The following is a 24,022-nucleotide window of genomic DNA, read 5'->3' on the forward strand; positions in this document are numbered from 1 at the left end:
AGTCCATGAGCATGGAATGTCTTTCCGTTTCTTTGTGTCTTCAGTTTCTTTCATCAGTGTTTTACAGTTTTCACAGTATGGGTCTTTCATCTCTTTGGTTAAGTTTATTCCTAGGTATCTTATTATTTTGGGTGCAATTTTTTAAAGATTTATTTATTTATTTTAGAGAGAGTGCGTGCGTGAGCAAGGGAAACGAAAGCAAAAATTAACTATTGGGACTACATCAAAATATGTCTATTTTCTTATACTCTTATCAATTAGTAATATTATCCCATTTTATTTTTACCAATCTAATCATACACAACAGTGAGATTTTACCACTGCAGAGCCTGATGCAGGGCTCAGTCTCACAACCTTGAACCACAACCTGAGCTGAAACCAAGAGTTGGACGCCCAACTGACTGTGCCACCCAGGCACCCCTATTTTGGGTGCAGTTGTAAATGGGATTGTTTTCTTAATTTCTCTTTCTGTTGCTTCATTATTAGTGTATAGAAATGCAACAGATTTCTGTACATTGACTTTGTATCCTGCAACTTTAATGAATTCATTTATCACATCTAGTAGTTTGTTGATAGAGTTGTCCTTAGGGTTTTCTCTATATAGTATCATGTCATCTGCAAATACTGAAAGTTTTACTTACCAGTTTGGATGCCTTTTGTTTCTTTTTGCTGTCTGATTGCTGAGGCTATAACTTCCAGTACTATGTTGAATGGAAGTGGTGAGAGTGGCTATTCTTGTCTTATTTCTGATCTTAGGGGAAAAGCTTTTAGTATTTTTACCACAGAGTATGATGTTAGCTGTAGGTTTTTTGTTTTTTGTTTTAAATATATGCCGTTTATTATGTTGAGGTGTATTCCCTCTAAATCTACTTTGTTGAAGGTTTTAATCATGAATGGATGTTGTACTTTGTCAGGTGCTTTTTTGGCATCTGTTGAAGTGATCATATGGTTTTTATCCTTTCTTTAGTTGATGTGATGTATCATGTTGATTGATTTGTGAATATTGAACCACCTTCACATCCTAGGAATAAATCCCACTTGATCATTGTGAATGATTTTTTTATACATGCATTTTCTTTAAATAAACTCTATCTCCATCATGGGACTTGTACTCACAACCCCAAGATCAAGAGTTGCATGCTTTACTGACTGCGCTAGCCAGGCGGCCCTGATTTTTTAAAATATATTGTTGGATTTGGTTTGCTAGTATTTTGTTGCGGATTTTTTGCATCTATGTTCATCATTGATGTTGGCCTGTAATTCTCTTTTTTTGTGGTGTCTCTGTCTGGTTCTGGTATCAGGGTAATGCTGGCCTCATAGAATGAATTTGGAAGTTTTCCTTCCTTTTTGATTTTTTTGGAATAGTTTGAGAAGGATAGATATTAATTCTTCTATTTTTAAATGTTGGGTAGAATTCCTCTGTGATGCTGTCTGGTCCTGGACTTTTGTTTGTTGGGATTGTTTGATTACTGACTGATTCAATTTCTTTGCTGGTAATTGGTCTGTTCAAATTTTTGTTTCTTCTTGGTCCAGTTTTGGGAGGTAATATGTTTCTAGGAATTTATCCATTTCTTCTGGGTTGTCCAATTTGTTGGCATGTAATATTTCATAATTTCAGATATACTTCAGAATATTTCAGTTTTTTTCATAATCCTTTGTATTTCTGTGGAATTGGTGGTTATTTTTCCTCTTTCATTCCTGATATTGTTTATTTGAGTCCTTTTTCTTTTTCTTTTTTTCCTTTTTTTAATGAGTCTGGCTATAGGTTTGTCGATTTTGTTGATCTTTGCAAAGAAATAGCTCCTGATTTCATTGATCTGTTGTTTTTTGTTTCTATTTTATTTTTTTCTGCTCTAATCTTTATTTTCCTTCCTTCTACTGGTTTTATGTTTGTTCTTGTTTTTCTAGCTCCTTTAGGTGTAAGGTTAGGTTGTTTATTTGAGATTTGTCTTGCTTCTTGAAGTAGGCCTGTTTTGCTATAAAATCCCCTCTTAGAACAGCTTTTGCTGCATCCCATGGATTTTGGACCATTGTGTTTCCATTTTCATTTGTCTCCATGAATTTTTTATTTCCTCTTTGATTTATTGGTTGACCCATTCATTGTTTAGTCACATTTTATTTAACCTCCACATATTCATGGTCTTTCCAGATTTTTTCTTGTGGTTGATTTCCCGTTTCATAGCATTGTGGTCAGAAAAGATGCATGGTATGACTTCAGTCTTTTTTAATTTGTTGAGACTTGTTTTGTGGCCTAATGTGTGATCTCTTCCAGAGAATGTTCTGTGTACACTTGAAAAGAATGTGCATTCTCCTGTTTTAGGATGGAATGTTCTGAATATATTTGTTAGATCCACCTAATCCAATGTGTCATTCAAAGCCACTGTTTCCTTGTTGATTTTCTGTTTGGGTGACCTATCTACTGATGTAAGGGGGTGGTAAAGTCCCCTATTATTTTTGCATTACTATTGATCAGTTCCTTTATGTTTATTATTAACTGTTTTATGTATTTGGGTGCTCCCATGTTGGGTGCATAAATATTTACAACTGTTATATCTTCTTCTTGGATTGTTCCCTTTATGATTATGTAGTGTCCTTCATCTCTTATTGCAGTCTTTGTGTGTGTGTGTTTTATAGTCTCTTTTAAAGTCTGTTTTGTCTCATATAAGTATTGCTACCCCAGCTTTTTTTTTTTCACTTCCATTTGCACGATAAAATGCTTTTCTCTTCCTTCACTTTCGATCTGCATATATCTTTAGGTCTGAAATGAGTCTCTTATAGGCAGCGTGTAGATGGGTCTTGCTTTTTAATCCATTCTGTCACCTGGTGAAGACTTTTCAGAAGGCATTTAGCAATGTTGATCAATATTAGAACCAAGACAGGGACACCTGGGTGGCTCAGCCGGTGAAGCGTCTGCCTTTGGCTCATGTCATGATCCCAGGGTCCTGGGATCAAGTCCTGCATCGGGCTCCTTGCTCACTGGGGAGCCTAGTCTCTCTCTGCTGCTCCCCCTGCTTGTGCTCTCGCTCACTCTCTCTGACAAATAAATAAATAAATAAATAAATAAATAAATAAAATCTTTAAAGATAAAAAAACTAGACCCAGACGTAAGTGGACTGAGCAATTTCACTTCTTTGAACCTCTCTTTGAGAAGTCTGTGCACATGTGCATGAAGGTATTGGTACAAGAGGGCTCAATATGGCATTATGGAAACAACCAAGATGCTCATCAGTAGAGGAAAGGTTAGACAAATCATATCTCATTTGTAGTGTAGAATACTGTGCACCATTTAAAAAGAATGAGGCTGACCTATTTGTACTGACATTCAAATTAGGTAACAATAGGAAAGAAGTCAAATTATACCCTCTTCCATTTTTAGTACTACTTTGCTTTTAAACAGATATAAACTGGCCATCTGCTTAATTCTGACTTTCCTGTCACACTGTTGAACTGATACAGATGCTTCAGATAATTACGCTGTGGCTCAGGGAGTCTAAATTACTGATAAATTAACTTTATTTTTATGGCTCTTATCTTGAAGTCATTTTTATTGCTTTCATTGTGTACCAAAATGGGGAATAAATATCCAGGGCCGCGGGGATGGGACCATGCCGCAGGCAGGAATGATGTGCCTCTGGCCATGTTGAGTGCTCTTGTCCTCTCAGTGCCCTGGCCCTTTGTAATCCTACTCCAGTCAGAAGGGCATTGCTAACCTCTTTGAGGAATGGCCTTTTCTTTGACAGGGTCTTAGTAGGGCTGGCATCTGAAGAAGTCTTGTTTTCATGATGCATTTGGGAGAAAAGTTTCATAAAAGGTATCCATACAACAGTTGAGTAAATGCCTTGATCTATGTGCCTATCAAAATGAATTGATCATTAAATTTAATAAATCACAACATTTATTTTTTCAAAAAAACTTCAGGACAGAATTGCTTCTGTGACCAGAGCTCATTTCCCGTATGTTCTTTTCCAATTAAAAATATTTTATCATGAATTTTTAAAACAAGAAGAAATAAGACAGTGAACACAGTGTATCCACCTCCCAGGCTAAGAAAGTGGGTTCTTGAAGATGTCCCAGTGAGGGGAGGGCTGGCCATTTTATTGCCCATTGTGCTGATTAACATTGGTATCTGGGGCTCAGCTCCATGCTGTTGTGGTGGCCCTTCTATAGCAGGGCCACATGGAATGCTTATGTTTAGGGTTGGTGTGGAACACCTGGTCTGGCTGAAGTGTCCTTTGCAGACCACCTCTGCCCACAAGTTGTTCCAGTGTCCCAGGAGAGAGAAACAGGTAATTCCTAGCCTATTTTAAGAGTTTCTTTAAGAGAGGAATGTCCAGGTGCTATGGCAGAGCACACTATTGTATGTGTATTAGTGTGTATATGAGAGAGAGAGGTGAGAGAGGGAGGGAGGATATATGTATGGGTAAGTGAGAAGGACATCTTCAAGGTAAGGGACAGGTTTTTGCAAAGACACAGGGAGAGAGAGCATAAGCATATTAGTTATTTATGGTTGGGTAACAAAATACCTAAAAACTTAGTGGCTTACAGCATTTATTATCTTACATTGTTTCTGAGCATCAGGAATTCAGGAACAGTTTAGCTGGGTGGTTCTGGCTCAGAGTCTGTGGTGGGGTTGCAGTCAAGATGTCAGGCCAGGGCCACCGTCCTTTGCAGGCTCAACTGGGGCTGGAGGGTCTGCTTCCAGAGTGGCTCACTCACATGGCTGGCAAGTTGGTACTGGCTGTTAGCAAGATTCTCAGTTCCTTTCCTGATGCTTCTTCCTAGAACTACTTGACTGTCCTCACAGCAAGCCGCCAGCTTCCACAGAGCAGGTGATCCAAGAGAGCAGGGTAGAAGCTGTAACATCTTCTGTGACCTAGTCTTGCTGGCCATTTCACAGTGTCCTGCTGGCCACACCGGCCAGCTATAACTACTGTGAGGGGGGTGGACACTCGTAAGGGCATGCATACCAGGAGGCAAGGATTATGGGGGCGCTCTTGGAGGCTGCTGCCATAGCCTGGTCCTGAATCTGCAAGCCGGTCTGTAGGCCAGGGGCGGGGGGTGGGGCAGCTGTGAGTTGGGGGAGCTGATTGGGCTGGGAATCCCAGTACAGACTCTGGACACTGCTTTAAGTACTTTCTATTTTATCTTCAAAGCCCTGGGGAGTCCTGGAAGGATTATAAGCAGGCAAATGACATGCTCAGTGTGCTTTTCAGTCTATAGCTCTGGTAGATGTGTGCAGTGTGTTGGAGTGGGAGGCAGATGGGTGACCCAAGGGCTGCTGGTGGTGGTCTGTTTAGAGGCTCTGTAGTCCTCACCTTCCCTGGAGCATCTGGAGCTGGGTGAGGATCCCCAATTGTGGCAAATCCCACCTCTCCCTACCTCCTCCTCTGTATGTGAGACTCGGGCTATAGACTTAATAAGCCAGTGGCCTCCAGAGTGAGCTGTGGGGAAAAAAAAGTCATTTGGAGTATGGGAAGTAAATATTACCACTTTTATTTATCTGTATCTCATTTTTTAAAATGTCTATTTTTAGGACTGTTTTATGATGTCCTTAGTGTGTGAGTACCACAGCAAGATGTATATAACTTAGAAGTTAGTGAATGTGCGTCATTGGGGTACGTGCCCCACATCTTTTACCAATAGGGTAGATGATCACTGAGTTTCAAGACCTCCACTAAGAGGGAGGCTGGTCCTGGGGTGCGGGACAGGGTTGGCAGCTGTGCCCCATGTCTCCCTCTATGACTGGGTGCTTTCACAGAGGCCCTGGCACACCTCAGCACTGTCCTCAGGAGACCTGTGCCGGCACAGTGCCCACTTAGCCATCTGGTGGTAGCTGGCTTGCCCTGCAAGCCTCTAGCAATCGTCCCTTGTGAGCCGGGTCACTTTAGGGAAGCCATTCTTGGGCATCCTCTGGCCTCAGAGTCATACCTGCATTTACATCAGGCTCAGAAGTGTTGGTGGTTCTGCCCTGGCAGGCCATTCAGTTTCTCTGAGGACCCCTGTTGGTTTGTAAAACAAGGGTAGTCCTCCTCTTCAGGGTGCTTTGGCATGTGCCTAGCATGTAATATTCTTCTGCCTTCCCACACCCCACATTATGCACAGTAGGCCAATACGGACTGAAGATTCCTTCCTGACAGTGTCCCAGGTCAGGACTTCAGGGGGTTGCTATCACTCCCTCATTTAGGCCCTGCGGCCCCAAAGACACATTGAGTTCCAGGAGGATCCTGGCTTAGCTTGGTTACACATACTCTGTTTGAATGGTGTCCTGAGTTAAAAACATAAGTAGCTTTGATAACAAAGTGAAATGTCCTTAGCAATTGGGACCTCTGTTCCTGAGAAGCAGCAGTTTTTAGTGTTTGATGAAGTATACCCATCCTTTGCAGCCTTTGTGTGCCAGGCTTACTTTGTAGTCTGAAATTTAAAAAAAATAAAAGTCAATTCTCATAGTCTTTTCAGTAACTTTGAAGTATCTTTACAAAAGAATGCATCTGGTCTACAGGGCATATTTTTGTAATCCCTTGCATGTAATTTGCAAAATGTATCTTCTTAATCTTTTATTTTGAAATAACTTTATATTTACAGAAAAGCTGCAAAATAGTAATGAGTTTCTGTACACTCGTCTGGCTTCCCCTAATGTTAACATCTTACATGAGCCTAGCACAGTTATCAAAAGCAAGAAGTGAGCATTAGTACACCATCATTAAGTAATCGTCAACCGTTACTTGAATTTCCCTGATTTTCCCACTAGTGTGTTCCCTTTTGTGTTCCAGGATCCCATCCAGGATCCCATCCAGGATGCCACACTGGGGTTTGTCATGTCTCTTTGGTCTCTTCCATCCTAGGACAGTGCCTCGGTCTCCATGTTATATTTTTGAAAATGTGTAAATCTGACTTTGTAGAAATCCTTTGAACATAATTTTGTTTTTTTTCTCCAAGTCCCTGTTGCCCCCAGCTATGACCTGGCTTCTTCTGTTGGGTCACAGCCAGTTACATGCCTGGCACATAGTACTTGCTCAGTGAATGGTAGCTGCTGTTGTTTTGACAATAAATGAGGCATGGTCATTGGCCTGCCACCAGTGTTACTGTTGGAGCTTATCATTGGACTCCTTATATGGCACCTGTGGGTAAAATGCTTTCTAGTTTACTCAGATGCAGGTTTCCCAGTGCAGGTGTGAGATGGGAAAGTGCCTCAGACTATGTGCTGTGAGCAACTGTTTTTAGTCTTGGGAGATCTGGTGCAGTAGTGGGGGCCGGAGTGGTGTTCTCTATTACAGATGTGTTGTGCACCTACGAATCCACACCAAGCCTGAGAAAGCCCAAATCTCACTGTTCAGGTTTGTGCATGATAAACTGCACTGTTTCTGGGGAGGCTGATTGCTTATAAGGTGGCCTTTCCCAAGACTGTTGGGTGCTCTAGAAGTGTATCTGGGGCTGTGGAAGGACATATGCAAAAGTGGTACTCGGTGTTCATAGACTATGACAAAAAATTCCTTTCTTTCTAGGCCTGATATTGGGTATACATATATAGTAGTGGTAGGTAGGTGGTGGGGGGCGGGTGTTGTTTTATTCTAGAGTTTTCTGTAAAAGTGAATTAGTTACCTGGATTCTGGAGTTGTGCCCAAATCTTTGGGTATTTAACTCAAGAATCCCAGTGTTTGCGTGTGTGCACACATACATGCATGTACACATGAGACAGACACATGCACATACACACATACCCCTAGGGAGACAGAGACTGAGAGGTCTAGGTGTTCCCAGGACTGAGGGGGATCTCTGGGATGTGGGACTTTCAGTGCTAAAACTGGGACAGTCTCAAGCAAACTGGAATGGTTGGTTGCCCTATAAAGGACTTACTTGGGACAAAGGATGATGGGGATTGGTGATACCTACAAGATTCCCAGTGGCAAGTTTCTAGTCCTAGTCTTCTGCCATTTGCTCTGTCCCTTTTTAAAAAAATTCTTTTTTTTTTTTTTTTTAAAGATTTATTCATTTATTTGAGAGAGCGAGAATGAGAGAGAGTACATGAGAGGGGGGAGGGTCAGAGGGAGAAGCAGGCTCCTCGCTGAGCAGGGAGCCCGATGCGGGACTCGATCCCGGGACTCCAGGATCATGACCTGAGCCGAAGGCAGTCGCTTAACCAACTGAGCCACCCAGGTGCCCCTAAAAAAATTCTTATTTAAAAAATTTTCTTCTTATGATTACCAACACTTTATTATTCTTGTTTTATTAATTCCCTCTCTGTGTTTTGCTGGAGAGTTTTGAAACATTTCCCTGGTATCCTCCCATTTTTTTTACATTTGATGTCATTAAAAATAAACTTTTGTTTTGGGGTAATCTTAGATATCCAGAAATGTTGCTGAGAGTACAGAGTTCTGAATACCTTGCATCCAGCATATCCCATTGTTATCGTCTTACCTTTCCATGGCACATTTGTGAAAATTAAGAAATTGACATTGCTGGGGCGCCTGGTGTTTCAGTTGGTTAAGTGTCTGCCTTCAGCTCAGGTCATGATCCCGGGGTCCTGGGATTGAGCCCCGTGTCGGGCTCCCTGCTCAGCGAGGAGCCTGCTTCTCCTCTCCCTGCCACTCCCCCTCCTTGTGCTCTCTCTCTCAAATAAATAAAATCTTAAAAAGAAAAAAAGAACTTGACATTGGTACATTACTATTAACTAAACTCCAGATTTTATTTGGATTTCACCAGTTTTTCCATTTATATACTCTTTCTGTTCCAGGATCCAGTCTAGGGCACATTACATTTTATTGTCTTTGGCAGTTTCTGACTTTGAGGGGTACTGGTCAGGCACCGCATAGAATAGCCTCAAATCTGGGTTTGTCTCATGTGTTTTGTGATTAGACTGGGGTTATGGGTTTTGGAAAGAGCATCCCAGAGGTAGAGTGCTCTTCTCGTCTCATCCTATCAGGGGATAGGTGACACCCATGTAACATCCCTGGTGATGCAAACCTTGATCACCTGGTTGATGTCGGGTTGGCCAGATGGCTCCACTACAGTGTTACTGTTTTTCCCTTTCTCTCGCAATTCTGGGAAGTGAATCCTGAAGCACAGGGGCACCTTGAAGGGGTTCGGGAGGATGAAGCCCCACTTCCTGGAGGGGGAAGTATTCCATGTATTATTTGTAGGGTTGCAGGATACCCAGATGACTTTGATTTTCAGATAAACAATGAATAACTTTTTGGTGTAAGTATGTCCCTTGCGATATCTGAACATCATATTTAACTGGGCGTCCTTTATTTTGTTAAATCTGGCAACCCTAATTATTTGGAATTCTTCTGTAAGAAAAATTAGTCTCTTCCCCCACTACATTTGATTTTTAGTTTGGTTACACCATCTTTTTGGTACGGTTGTCTTCCCACTTTCCGTCATTCTTCAGTAGAGTTTGATATATTTTAGTGATTGCACTTTGTCTACTTAATTTTCTTTTAAAACAGCGTGGCAAAATTGAGTTTTGCTCAAAAATGAATTAGTGTGTGTGTGTGTTTAATCAAAGGATTTTTCTCATTACATGAGCCAAAAAGCACATTAGTTTCCAACCCCCTATAAATCAAACCCAGAGGTGAAGGAAACAAGAGATTTGTACTGAATTTCCAAGTGTGGATCATGGGAGGTGCAGGGAAAAAAGACGCTGCTGTTCCTTGAGCAGCCCCAGGGGGCGACAGCAGCAAGGAGCGCTTGGATTCTGGCTGAACCTGGCAGTGTGAGGCCCTCGTGATGGCTTCCGATCCCTGACTTCTGGCGGGGGTAGGAGAACGCTAAGTGCATGTGGAAATGAAGGTGGACTGGGGTGGTGGCGATGCCGAGGGGATCCGGGTAGTTTTCCTTTCGCAAGAAAAACAGACCGCTTGTTTCCTGCATGCGGTGCGCCTAGCCCATCAGAGGTGTTGCCTTTCAGCAAAGCGGTAGTGCTGCAGCACGCTTCCCGCCGTCTGCTTTCCTCGGGGCTGTGTTCTCAGCAGCTCGCACCCGTCACACCGGGACCTGCTTCTCTGCAGCAGCAGGTGTTCCCGGAAGCGGCACGGGGCTGCTCAGCTCCTTCTGGACGAGAGGCTGCAGCTGGCCGGGGTCGGGGGGGCCTGACAAGCCTTCCCGGAGCCGGAGGGCCAGGCAGAGGGGAGGTTTTGGAGCTTGGTGAACGGAATGTGGCTGGGCCCTGCTGACGGTTGCCTTCCTATCAGTTCATTTGAAACGATGGCACTTGAGAGGATTCATGTCACTTGAACGTGGGATCCTGCCTGGCACACTGTAGGTGTGTTATTACAGGTTTGTCCATCACATGGGTGCCCTCCTTCTTTGCAGCAGTTGTGACATGGATCTGTCTACTTACCTCAACTAGGCCCTGTCTCCCTTGTTAACAACGCCCATCACTTGTCATTGCTTTACCTAAATCCGTTTTCCCGACTACACGGTCTCATTCCTGTCAGGTCTCCACAGAAAGTCACCAGCACTCCTTGATCCACGTACCTTCTCTTTTTTCCCCACCAGGATGGGGCTGCCCATGTCTCTGCCTCTCGAGGGGTATTTTATGCAGTCTTGTCTCTGGCACCTGGCACAGTCCTCGGCCTGCAGAAAGCTCTTGTCCGATATGTGAGGAGTGAATAAATATCTACCTTAGGCTGAAATGATTTGTATGTCCCAAGTAAGAAATGCTTACAGGTGCAAAAGTGCCCAGAGCAACTTATTTTTTTTAGATTTTATTTATTTGATAGAGAGTGAGAGAGCAAGAGCGAGCATGAGCAGGGGGAGGGGCAGAGGGACAAGCAGGCTCCCCACTGAGCGAGGAGCCCAGTGTGGGGCTTGATCCCAAGGACCCCGGGATCATCACCTGAGCCAAAGTCAGATGCTTAACCCACTGAGCCACCCAGATGCCCCCAGGGCAACTTACTAAAATATCCGCACCTGTGTACAGTTAATGATTTTAGTCTGAGGCTGCCAGTTCTTTTTCATAAGGAAACAAGAAGCTTCACTTTTAACATAGCTTCCTCAAGGTATTACAAATGTCTGTGTTTGGTTCTTGTTATCTTCTTGAACAGAACAACATATGTCTGTCTATGTGTTTATATTTTTTAAGATACCAGATGTCTGTAGTACAAGTTTTTATTATCTGTTTTCGAATTTTGTTTTGAAACTTAAAAACACATTTTGGGATATTGCTGTAGAAATGAGCGCAGAGTTACCTGATCATAGGGTTATGTTTTGGCAAGCTCTTTTGAGTTTTGAATTTTCTTGAATTCCTGGTTATGGGATGCCGGCATGTGAAATACACAAATTGTAAACAGTGGGGTCAGTTTCTAACAGCTCTAAAAAAGAGCAGGCAGTTATATTTTCAGTGAGGATTTTGGAAGTAAAAGCTAAGTCCCGAAGAAGGACAGCCGGGTTCTGCGCTGTTTAGAGATGAGGAAGCCAGGAGCAGGGCACTGGGACAGTGGCACCATTTCTGGTTCCCCGTTGTTGGGTAAAGTTCACCTGACCCACACCTGTCAGCAAAGCCCCATCCTGGGGGTGGCCCAACAGCTCAGCCCCAGCTCCACCTGTCAGTGGCCAGGGGCGTAGGAACAGAGCACTGCAATAATTATTATGAGGTGTGACTCTCTGGGTCGGTGCCCTTCTGTGTCTGGAGCCACGGTGGAATTGCTGAGTGAAATGAGCTACAGCATCTCGTTTTTACACAGACCACAATCTCTTCTGGACTGCTCCCTGTTCTTTTATGAGGAAACCTAAACAGCTTTACTTGCCCTTTTCCAGATTTTCTGCTGCCTTTTTATAGCTGCATATGAGGTCACCGGAAGGTTTTCTTTTCAGCTTTAATGTTATTGAATTGAACATTTTTGCAGCTGTGGCTCCTTGTTTTCAGATATTTGTTTCCCTGAGTTCTGGGTAACGAGCGTCTTGGAGGCACAGAGTGTCTTTGAGAGGTGTAGCTCACCTGGGGTGGCTCAGCTTCATCCTCATTAGCAGTTAGGCGAGGATACTCCATAGAGCACTTGTTTTCAAACTTTATTAGTAGGGGCCCCGTTTGTAGACATACAATTATATGTCGAACAGCAATAAAACACCAAAACGAGCTGTGTGACGTGGGGACTGGGATAGCGAGACGACAGAGAGTGTTGAGCTGTTTCTGCAGGAGGCACTGCGAAGGGGTGTCTCTGAGGCCACTTCTGGGGAGCCCTTGGTCACACAGCCCGGAAGCCACAGCCCTGGAGTCAGGCATTTGTGGGCAGCAGGGTCATCTCACGAGATCGAGGGTCTGTCCTTGGTGCTATCCGCCTCTCTTTGGACTGCAACCCTCTGAGCTTTGGACCTGCGTTTCACTGGAGGCCCGATAGTTCTGCTGGGAAGTCAGTCAGTCTCAGCATTTCCTCTGCTCTGTTCCTCTTTTCCCTGTCATATTCACGATCCGTCACTGGCTCGGGCTCTTGGCACCTTCTCCTTTTCCCTGGCCCCCCGTTTCTCGTCTGTACCCCGGGCCTGTTCGTCAGTGTCTTGGTCATGATTACAACAGCATTAGCGGCCAGTGTTGATGGAGCAGTCGTGGTGCTAGGCTGCTGTCAGTGCCTCATCGTGTTATCCTACTCACCCCTCGCCCCAACCTTTTCGTGGGAGGTGTGGATGACCTGTAGCTTCCATTTCTTGTATCGCTGCTGAACCGGAGTTCACTTCTCGCCTCACACTGGAATTTTCTAACTGCCCCTGATGAGTCTGCATGCCAAGGGTTTCTTTCTGTACATGTCTTGCATAGCAGCGTTTGCTGAGTGTCTGTCCAGCACTTTGATCTCAGCAGTCCCCTCCAAAGGTCCTTGCTGGCTCCACTTCCTTTAGGTAAAGATCAAACTTGAGCCCAGCACAGGTCTGCATCTCTAGGTCTGGGTCCCATTGCTTCCCTGTAGGGATTGTCAGCAAGAACACACACTTCTTTTCTTGTCCCCAAGACCGTGCTCAAACTCTTTCCCCTGTATGGCTGCAAACGAGTGCACCTTCTTCCTGCTCACCCTTTCTTGCATTGGAATGGCAGGCCTGTCTTGTCTGTGTACGGTGCTGGTGTGCACAGCTATTTGTTAGCACTTTCATTGCCTGGAAATGTGACGAGGTCATTTCCATTTGACTTTTCAAGAGCTCATTCCTTGTTCTGCAATTAAATTAGGAACTCTTTTCTATAAGAGAACCAGAACTTAAAAATCCCCCAAAGTCCCCATGACTGCACAGAGCAGGCAGTTGACAAATATTTGCTTTCTATTAGAGTCCTGAAGAAAATCATTCCTCAGGATGAAGCTTTGTGTCAGTGCATCGAACATGGTAATCCTGTTTCTCCAGTCTTGTTCTTCATGAATGTTCTCCCATCGAAGTACTAACCAGGCCCAACCCTGCTTATTAGCTTCCGAGATCAGACGAGATCGGGCGCATTCAGGGTGGTATGGCCGTAGACTTCATGAATGTTCTCCATGAGAGGCTCACTTAAGCAGAAGAACAAGAAGCCAGTGGTGACATTTCCTAAGGTTTTTGTACATTGGGACAGTGGGAACACTGGCGTCATCATCAGTATTATCTATTAATAGGAAAATGTAAGTCTGGAGTTCTGGTGGCATTCATAATTAATTATTTTGCATCATTTCTTCTAATGTTTATGATGTGGACCAATTACACAGATTCTTGGTGTAACTGTGGTTAACAGCCTCATGAAAAGGGGAACTGAGAGTGGCTTTGTCCTTCCTTAGTAGTGTCCCAAAACAGTCTCCACCGTGTAAATGCACTTGAATTTGCAGAGTATACGGGCCTCCGCTGCCTTCTAGAATAAAGAAAGGAGGAAAGGGAGAGGCTGCACCTTCATATGACATTCTTAGATTGAGGGGCTCCTTCTCATTCTGTATTTATTTTATTTGGAGACCTTGGTCTCATTACAGTTTAAATCTTGTTCTCTTACTTTTGCAGCTTATTTAATTGAGACCATTTCAATGAAAAAAATGTTTAAAACATTGCAGTTGTAAAGAATCTGGGGTCATGCAGAGGCCTTCATTGATCCTTATGATGAACGAATGATTGTAACTCCCTGGCGAAGGGCCTCCTTTTCATTATTTCTCAAGGCCTTTATCCCATCTCGATCAGCGCGGGACAGCTTAATGTTTTTGGCCCATTGCACTCTGAGTTATGCTACTTTTAAAGCTTTGACTACATAACTGAGAGGCTGAAGCCAGAGTAAGCTGGATAGCATACTCCTGTGCTATTTATTGCACCGGGCAGTAAAAACAGCACCAACACAGTCCTTTGTTTTACTTTTTGTAGGCTCTGTCATCACTTTAATTGGTTGTTGTTAGAACAGATGTTTTAAAAGGAATATTTTGACATGACTGTATTTGCTTATTTAATTTCTGATGACTTGCAGGACATTTATATTTACATTAAAAAAAAAAAAGAGCCATGGGCCATGGGAGCAGAGCAACCGCATTGGCCCTTTCCAGACCTGGTCCTGGGGAAAGATAGTGAGGATGCCAGGGAGAGCTTTGCTGGGAAGAGCCTTGAGGGAAGGAACCATAAACTTGAAAACCCAGGGCCAGCATGCTGAAACCTCTCCATGTACAGTCAGTAGGACATTCAATAGCAATCCAAATGTCAGACCACCTTGAAAGATGGCTTTTAAGAAATGCAAAAGTGAAGTTACCAGTGTTTTAAGGTAAGCCAAATTTGAAAAGAAAATTGTCCATCTGTTTAGAGAGAGCTTATGAACCAGTTAAAGCCTTCACAACTCTGATACCTTTGTAAAGCATCGAACTGACTTCAGACTTGGACATGAGCTTGGTTCCTATGCTGTAGCTAAAGAATCCAGTGATTATTTTTGGTTCTTTTAATTTGGGCATTCAAAAAAGAGATTTGTTTCCACATTTGGGTCAAAATGTACTTTCTAAATTGCTGTTTCATAACAAGGTTGGCAAAAATAATTAATAATGTAGCTCAGTATTTTGAAGAATTTTAGATTCAGAAAAAGTCTCTAAGGATGGTTCTTTGTTCTTTATACTGTTTGACTCCTCTTCTCTGCCGTTTTACAAATTTGGATAGATGGGGAAACTCCATTGGTTTATCCTAAAGCAGACACCTAGTAAGTCAACAAAACATCATCAGTGGAAGTGGTCACGACGACTCCTGTGGTCTAGCAAATTTCCTTCTATAGTTAATTGATACATTAGCTGATTTGGGGCTATACCATTATGATTGTACAGAAAATGTTTGTTACGGTAAGCTAGCCAGACAGATGCTGCTCAACTCATAATCAGAACTTCCTAGATGCAGAAGTCTCTTGATTCTGGGGTGCCTGGGTGGCTCAGTCGTTAAGCGTCTGCCTTCGGCTCAGGTCATGATCCCAGGGTCCTGGGATCGAGCCCCGCATCAGGCTCCCTGCTCAGCAGGAAGCCTGCTTCTCCCTCTCCCACTCCCCCTGCTTGTGTTCCCTCTCTCGCTGTGTCTCTCTCTGTCAAATAAATAAAAAAATCTTAAAAAAAAAAAAAAAAAAAGAAGTCTCTTGATTCCAAGCTAGAAAGTGAACCTGTTCTTTCATCTAGCTGGGTTCTCCCTTATTCTTTTTCCCATCGTACGGGACTTGTTCGGTGCATAACAAGCATTCGGTAACTGTTTGCCCAATTAATGAATTGCCAAGAGAATTAACAAGTGACCAGATGTCATTTGTACCTGGGGGATGGCTTATTGCTGGGGTGCCACCTGCTTTCCACAGTATTATCTATCTGTGAGTGTTAACTGATTGTCAGTCTGCTTAATCCATCCAGTCTGTTTAAGCTCTAAGTTGAAATTCTGAGGTTTTCTTGGTTGGTAGTAGGACTTTTTGTTATTATGGGATATCTTAAACTGTTTGAGATCAATGGATCAGGGATGCCTGGGTGGCTCAGTTGGTTAAGTGTCTGCCTTCGGCTTGGGTCATGATCCCAGGGTCCTGGGATCGAGTCCTGCATCAGGCTCCTTGCTCAGTGGGGAGCCTGCTTCTCCCTCTATCTGCCACTCCCCCTGCTTGTGTTCTCTCTCTTTCTCTGTCTGTGACAAATAAATAGAATCTTAGGAAAAAAGATCAATGGATCAGTCTTTTTTTTTTTTTTTGGATTTTGTACCCACCTAAGCATTTTAGAGTTAATAAAATGTTAAACCGTTTCTAAGTTAAAAAATGCTACAAATTAAAGCACATGGTAGAGCACATGTATGATCATATTTTCTTTTGTGATTGTTATTCATTTTTACATGTTACTCGGGGAGAACTGGGAGGCACTTCATTCTTAGCAGGTTGCTACTCTTACGTAACATAACAGGAAAGGTCTAAAGTGATGAAAATTATTCTTGTCAAGTTTATGATTCTTGACCGTTATAGAATAACATCTATCTCAATTGATTAGAAGAAAAAAGGTAGTTTCTTTGAGATACTGTCACTTATTATTTTCAAAAGAGCTTTAACTCTTTAAACTCATGTCACATGTAAATTGGCACTAAAAGTCTTACAGAATAAGAGAAGTTTATGCCTGGGGAAGCAAGCACAGAAGTCTTTCTCTCAGTTTGATGGCTGAGTGGGACTAGCATATTTTTCAGCCAAGTGTACCGCCTAGCCCCTCTGACGGCATTTATTCGGTTGTTTTCTCCATAAAATATGTGTCCAAAATGAAATAAAACCCTACACTGAGATACATTTCTGTATAGAATTCACAATTTAAAACTTTTATTTCATTTATTCTAAATTGATACAAACCATTTCAGAATCACCTTTTCAAAATCATTGGTAAAAGGGGAGGAGATGCTTAGTTTCCCTTCTTAAATTAGCAAATTAAGTGTTTCAGGGTTTACATTTTTTCTTGTATCTGCCTAGACATCATAGAGAAAAGCATCCTTGTTGAGTGCGTGGTGGGAGTGGTTTCTTCAAACGTTCTTTTAAAATCAGTGATAACACTTAATCTCTTTTTTTTAACACTTAATCTCTTTTAACAAAGAACAAGAAATCACCTTACTTCTACCCTCCGCAGTACCCAAATTCTTTTAGTTTTTTCCCATGTAGTCCTTTTTTTCTGTGCTTGTGTAGCGCTTACCCCTCTAGATCTACATATATATTTACAAAATGGGATCACACTGTACTGTTTTATAACCTAATTTTTCTACTTCTAACATCATGGACATTTTTGCATATCTTCAAATAATCTTTTTCAAGCTCACTTTTAATAGGAGCCTTACCACTGTGTCGTAAGAGGTAGTCTATTACCTAACTCAACTATTGTTGGACATTTAAATTTCGTCCTAGCTTTCCATCTTAGGAGAGGTGCTGTGGCAAACTGCATTGTGTCCTAAATCTTGCTGTGTAGCCAGGGTTGTTTCTTGGCATGAATTCCCAGACCTATAACTGCTGGGGCAGACAACAGAGTCACGCTCAAGCTTTTGACCGGGAGCATGGTGTCTTTATTTTTATTTACTTATTTATTTTAAGCAGGCTCCACACCCAACATGGGGTTTGAACTCACAACACTGAGATCAAAAGTCGCATGCTCTATCAACTGAGCCAGCCAAGCGCCCCCCTATGTGATATCTTTAGAGTTAACCATTAGCTGGCAGAGTTTACAGGTGGCCCTTCCCGAGTATTGGGCTTAGCATATCAATGTGAATCTTTGCCCATTTGATAGATTAAAAAATGGAAAACGATAGAAATTTTATCAGAGTATGCCTCACTTAAAAAAAAAAAGTTGGTTAATTTCTATTTGCCCAAAGAAATTGCATGGAGGTAGTAGCGAGGAGGTGGGGAATAACCAGGCCCTGTGGAGTGATCTGCCAGGCAGTTCAAGCAGAAACCCAAGCAGCCGCCCCTGCAAGCAGCTGTTTCCTCCACCTGTGCTGAAGCCAATAATTGGAAAATTGACTGTTTTATGTTTCATCCTTCATTTCTCTCTCCCCACTCTAACTGATGATTCTGTCGAGCCGCAGAACAGGCGAGAGCGGAGAGCAAAAGCGCAGGGGTGCTCATCCCCAAGGTGATTGGTTTATTTTCAGAGCATCTAAGGTGATGATGTCCTGTGTGCCTTCGCTGACTGCCACTGGTTATTAGTAGGACGGCATTTTGGTCATGTCTGTTCTCCGTATCTGCCGCTGGTTAACATAGGGCTCGGTGAAGGACAGACCTTGAGCTCCCAGTCTTTGTCTCCCGCTTGTGTGTACTGGACGACCTATAACTTGTTGGCCCTTGGATACTTCGATCTCAGGCCCCCTAAAAGGGCAGGAATGGGAAGAGGGGAACTACCATTTATTCAACTCCTAGCTCCTCCTTGCCAGGCATTTCTCTTGTTTTTGTTTTTACTAACTTCCCTTCCCCCTTCCAGAAAAAGAAAACAAACAGGCATTTTGTATACATTATTTTATTCAGGTGACAAAGTAGTTAATCATGGTCATAAATAACGTACAACTTAAAAATTTTTCTTACACATGAACTTTATGAGCAAGTAAATATTTTCTTATTTGGGGCCTTTGTTTTTCCTGCCTGATGCAGGAGTTTTACAACCCATAACAACCCATGTGCATTTAAATGGTTTGAGGTTTCAGTTTGCTGTTTTCTATAAATGTAAAGAAAACACACGCAACTTCTGCCATTAAGGAGATGACATGCCAAATCTTTTTTTGTGAGCTAGAGCCCTGACTTTTGAACTGCTTGCTTAAGAACCTGTGTTGTCTCTGTGCAGCTCTGAGTGACTTAGGGAACATTTAAGGAAGTTTCATTTCCTAGTTTACAGTTGACCCTTGAACAACACGGGGTTTTGGGGTGCCAGCACCCCCCCTGCAGGTGACAGTCTGTGTATAACTTTTGACTCTCCCAAAACTTAACTGTTCAGTCTTCTGTTGACAGAGCCTTACCCATAACATAGTCAATTAACACATGTTTTGTATGTTATATGTGTTACATACTGTGTTCTTACAATAAAGTAAGCTAGAGAAAAGACAGTGTTATTAAGAAAATTGTAAGGAAGAGGAAATATATTTATAGTACTGTGTTTATCCAAAAAAATCTGTATATAAGTGGACCCATGCAGTTCAAACCCGCATTGAGAGTCAGCTGTATTTCACTGTTTTGTTTTGTTTTTCCTCTTGGAGCTGTTTTCTTTTCTTTTCTTTTCTTTTCTTCTTCTTCTTCTTCTTCTTCTTCTTCTTCTTCTCCTTTTTTTTTTGGAGCTGTTTTCTATAATTTAAGAATACTGGACACAGGGGATTAGGGGAGAGTGGTTGAGATGGGCTAACATGCCTTGAGTGTCCACCCAGTGCCGCTCTGATGTCTCTCATGGTGAAAATCTGCCCTCAGGGAATGCTTTCCAGAAGGCCCATGTTTAGCTCTGTGCCTTGTGCCTTAGATGTTTAGCAAATAACTGCTTAACGAAGACATTTTACTTTCCCAAAAGCATTCAGAACCTTTCACAGATAGTGTTTTGTTAAATTCTCCCAACATCTCAAAGGAGACCTGCTTGGATTTTACTGATGGGATGGGCAGAGAAACAGGGAGACTGAGATGAGAACTAGACCCCAAACTCCCTCTTCTTTTCTTCTCTTTCCTTGACTTTATCAAACTTTTATCTAAATACATCTACAAAAAAGGCAAAATTCAGGAGCATCCACTCTACCAAAGTCTTAAACAGTAATTTGAGAAATGTAGTTGCTGCTTTTAAAAAATTAAACCTCAGCTCTCCTTACTGGACATACAAGTGTGATCTTAAAATATACTTGGCGAGAGGAAAGTAAGGGCTCATTTCTGAAACACTGCACTCCTTGATGCTCCGGTCTCTTGTGGCATAAATTATAAATGCAGGTTTTCCTGAGGTTATTGAGATGATATGAGAGCCTTATGAGTGGAAATATAAAAGAAAGGCTTAGAAAAGAATTTGAGACCAAGAGGTGCTGTAAATGGTGGCAGGACAGCAAAAGCGACAAGGAAGTTAAAACCTGCATGTGTGTTGAAGATTCTGATGTGGACAGCCTCGGGTTAAAGGGATCTCCAGAGGCCCGGAGCCACCTCTGGGCTGGCCATCTGCAGGCACACCGTGCCAGCCACCGGATAGGAGGAAGTAGAGCTGATCTTAAGAGGGTTCTAGGTGAGGGATGGGCTGTTAACACCTCCACTGGTAATTCAACTTTACTGTCTGGGAATGTTCTTTCTTTGGAACTTAAATCTTTCCGCATTAACCCACTGCCTACTTTCCCACACCTTTCCCTGGAGACGTAGTTTGCCTTATGTTCTGACAGTTGCCGTTTTTTGGAAGCTCATCATAATCCATTTCAAGCAGTTGATGTTTTGAAACTTGATTACAGGTGAGGCCATATTGTAAACTGATCTTTTCTGAAAGAAGAGATCTGAAAAATATGTCAGAAATAATATACATTTTAAATCCTAGAAGTTTATCTAAATGCTTGATGTTGAGGTGAAGTTTTTCAGGTGAACTATTTACCCTCTAGGAAGATAACATTTTACTTTTTTGATCCCATAGTTATTTTTTGTCTTGACCTCCCCATTTCTGTCCCTGTCCAGCCCCTTGTCACTACCTCTTCTCCTCCACCTGCATCACTCCATCTCTCCCCTGGTCACCCCAGATTCCCATTGAGAATTGATTTCCTTTCTTTTTAGTAAATTTTGGGCTTGGAATCCGTAAACTCTTCCAGATAGAGGTCTCCTCCTGTCCTGTTCCTTAGCTTTCTAGGAGAGCTCTTTTCTCCACGTTTGACCTTACCATCCCTAGGATGGCTTCTGAGGAGTGGAAGGAAAAGCCGGCTAGACCGCAGGCCTCCTGTCATGGGTTTTCTTTGAATACTAAAGAAATGTCAAATTTGCTAGCAGAGTAAAACCCACAATGAGCCCATCTTTCTCCAAGTCCCTGAGTGCCCCAGGGCCTTCTTTCTGGTTTTCCTGAGACCATACTTTTGAGTTGTGAAAGCGTTTCTTAATTTACATTTTCTTTGATTGCATCTGAAAAGGCCTGTTGGCCTGACAACAGTTGCTATGGGGATGATACTTGTGGTTAGTGCTGTTAGGGCAGTCACCATTATTGAGAGCACCAGGTGCATATTTATTCACGGTGTGGAATGAGGTTCTGTTCTAAAGCACATGAAAGTGACTCACCCTAACCTTGTTCTCTATCTGATTATAGTCTGGGAGCCTACATACATCCATCCCAACTGTGGTGGTTGTAATTTGCCACTGCTGGCCTTAATTTTCTAAGGAGTCTGGAACTTGGGGTACTTTTCTTGAAGAACAGATATTAAAAGTGAGATTTTAAGTAATTACTGTCCCTGGTATGCTTTATATGTAATACTGACCTGTCTGATTGACAAGAAGGAAGAATGGATAAACCGCCTTTGAAAACTGACCTAATCAACCTGGCCATGCCAACTCTTAGATTCTTTTTTGGTAGGTAATAATTACCACCAGAATATGTGAGGTGGGTGAGGGTTAGTTATTCCTTCCACCAATCTCCCTGCCAGGTGTGTGATGGAAGCAAATATCAGACCAAATTCTGCTCTATAGGATTTATTAAAGAAACATGCATTAATAAGCCGGCACAAAACAGTTCCTACAGCCTGTTCTGTTAGCTTGCTAGAGCACCAGTGCTCAAGAGGATGCTCTGTCTTCTAGATTTAGCGGCAGGAACTATTACCTGTACGGTCTACATTAGGCCCCTGGATCTGCGTTAGGATCCTGATCCAAGATGAGTGTACATAGCACTGCTCAGGAATTAAGTCTAGGGCCCCTTTCTCGGGCAAAGAGGCTACACACCTGGGTAGATACCCATACCCTGTTTGTGCAGGATCCAGGGAGTTTGCCTCAAATATTGTAGCCATTCCATATTTCATGAATACTGTTAACTTTCACTGGTGAGAACCCATTTCTGATACCTGTTATGCAGATTAACCAATCATTAATTTGCTACTGAACTCCCACTTCTGACATTCATTTTCTCATAGCACAGCCCATTGCCAATGTGTGGATAATGAAGCCCCTGGCTTCATGGTCTCTGGAATGTGGGTCCTGATTAGAACACAGGCTGCCCACTCCTGCCATGTCAATTTCTGGCAGGCCATGTGGCCAAGGCCTCAGTGTCTCTACTGAAGGGAGACAGCAAAGGAACCATGCACTTACTTTTTGTGGCACTTGGAGGCAGCTGCCTTTCATAAGGTGACCTTGAGCAAGTGGGAGAGCTCATACTTTTCAGGAGGCCAAAGTAAAAATGAATCCAGTTTGGAGTTAATGATGGGTTCATCTTTGTCAATGTTATCTTAAGGTGGTTCCCTGAATTAGCAAGTTTATCTCTATCACAAGGACAGTTTTCTACACTTACAAAAGTCTTCCAGTTGGTCCCTTATTCCTAAAGCCACCATAGATAGCCACATAGACATTCTGTTTTAAATGCCTATCAGTAGTTTACTTGGCTCATAATAGTTTTCAACTGGTCTTTCAATAAAGTTGACAGGTAACCAGCTGCATGAAGTAAGCATTATCTATTCTTTATCTTAGTGATTTTTTTAGGCCTGGCAAGTGACTAGTAGTTATTTATTTAAGTGGTCCTGAGTACTTAGGGGTGCCTGGGTGGTTCATTCGGTTAAGCGTCTGCCTTCGGCTCAGGTCATGATCCCAGGGTCCTGGGATGGAGCAGAGTCAGGCTCTCTGCTCAGCAGGGAGCCTGCTTCTCCCTCTCGCTCTCCCCCCCCCCGCCCCCCGCTCGCTCTCTCATGCCACACACACGCTCTCTCTCTCTCTCAAATAAATAAATATATATTTTTAAGTGGTCTTGAGTACTGAGCCACACACCCTTGTACCGGAGCCTCCTGATGGGGATGGGAGTCTGTTCTCTCTGGGTCACACAACAGCTGGGCATGCTGAGCTGTCTGTCAATTTGGGACATTTTATTTATTTTTTTTTTTATTTTTAATTTTTTTATTGTTATGTTAATCCCCATACATTACATCATTAGTTTTAGATATAGTGTTCCATGATTCATTGTTTGTGCATAACACCCAGTGCTCCATGCAGAACGTGCCCTCCTCAATACCCATCACCAGGCTAACCCATCCTCCCAACCCCCTCCCCTCTAGAACCCTCAGTTTGTTTTTCAGAGTCCATTGTCTCTCATGGTTCTTCTCCCCCTCCGATTTCCCCCCCTTCATTCTTCCCCTCCTGCTACATTCTTCTTCTTCTTTTTTTCTTTCTTAACATATATTGCATTATTTGTTTCAGAGGTACAGATCTGAGATTCAACAGTCTTGCACAATTCACAGCGCTTACCAGAACACATACCCTCCCCAGTGTCCATCACCCAGTCACCCCATCCCTCCCACCCCACCCCCCACTCCAGCAACCCTCAGTTTGTTTCCTGAGATTAAGAATTCCTCATATCAGTGAGGTCATATGATACATGTCTTTCTCTGTTTGACTTATTTCGCTCAGCATAATACCCTCCAGTTCCATCCACGTCGTTGCAAATGGCAAGATCTTATTCCTTTTGATGGCTGCATAATATTCCATTGTATATATATACCACATCTTCTTTATCCATTCATCTGTTGATGGACATCTTGGCTCTTTCCACAGTTTGGCTATTGTGGACATTGCTGCTAGAAACAGCGGGGTGCACATAGCCCTTCAGATCCCTACATTTGTATCCTTGGGGTAAATACCCAGTAGTGCAGTTGCTGGGTCGTATGGTAGCTCTATTTTCAACTTTTTGAGGAACCTCCATAGTGTTTTCCAGAGTGGTTGCACCAGCTTGCATTCCCACCAACAGTGTAGGAGGGTTCCCCTTTCTCCGCATCCCCGCCAACATCTGTCGTTTCCTGCCTTGTTAATTTTAGCCATTCTGACTGGTGTGAGGTGGTATCTCATTGAGGTTTTGATTTGGATTTCCCTGATGCCGAGCGATATTGAGCACTTTTTCATGTGTCTGTTGGCCATTTGGATGTCTTCTGTGGAAAAATGTCTGTTCATGTCTTCTGCCCATTTCTTGATTGGATTCTTTGT

General features: G+C 42.8%; 1 protein-coding gene across 1 annotated transcript in view; it reads left to right on the plus strand.

Moving 5' to 3' along the window:
• DTD1 (D-aminoacyl-tRNA deacylase 1) overlaps positions 1-24,022 on the plus strand; it is a 161,785-nt gene that overhangs the window by 63,573 nt on the left and 74,190 nt on the right. The window lies entirely within an intron of this gene.

This window comes from Phoca vitulina, unplaced genomic scaffold (assembly GCF_004348235.1).
Source record: "Phoca vitulina isolate PV1807 unplaced genomic scaffold, GSC_HSeal_1.0 scaffold22, whole genome shotgun sequence".
Classification (NCBI taxonomy): Eukaryota; Metazoa; Chordata; class Mammalia; order Carnivora; family Phocidae; genus Phoca; species Phoca vitulina.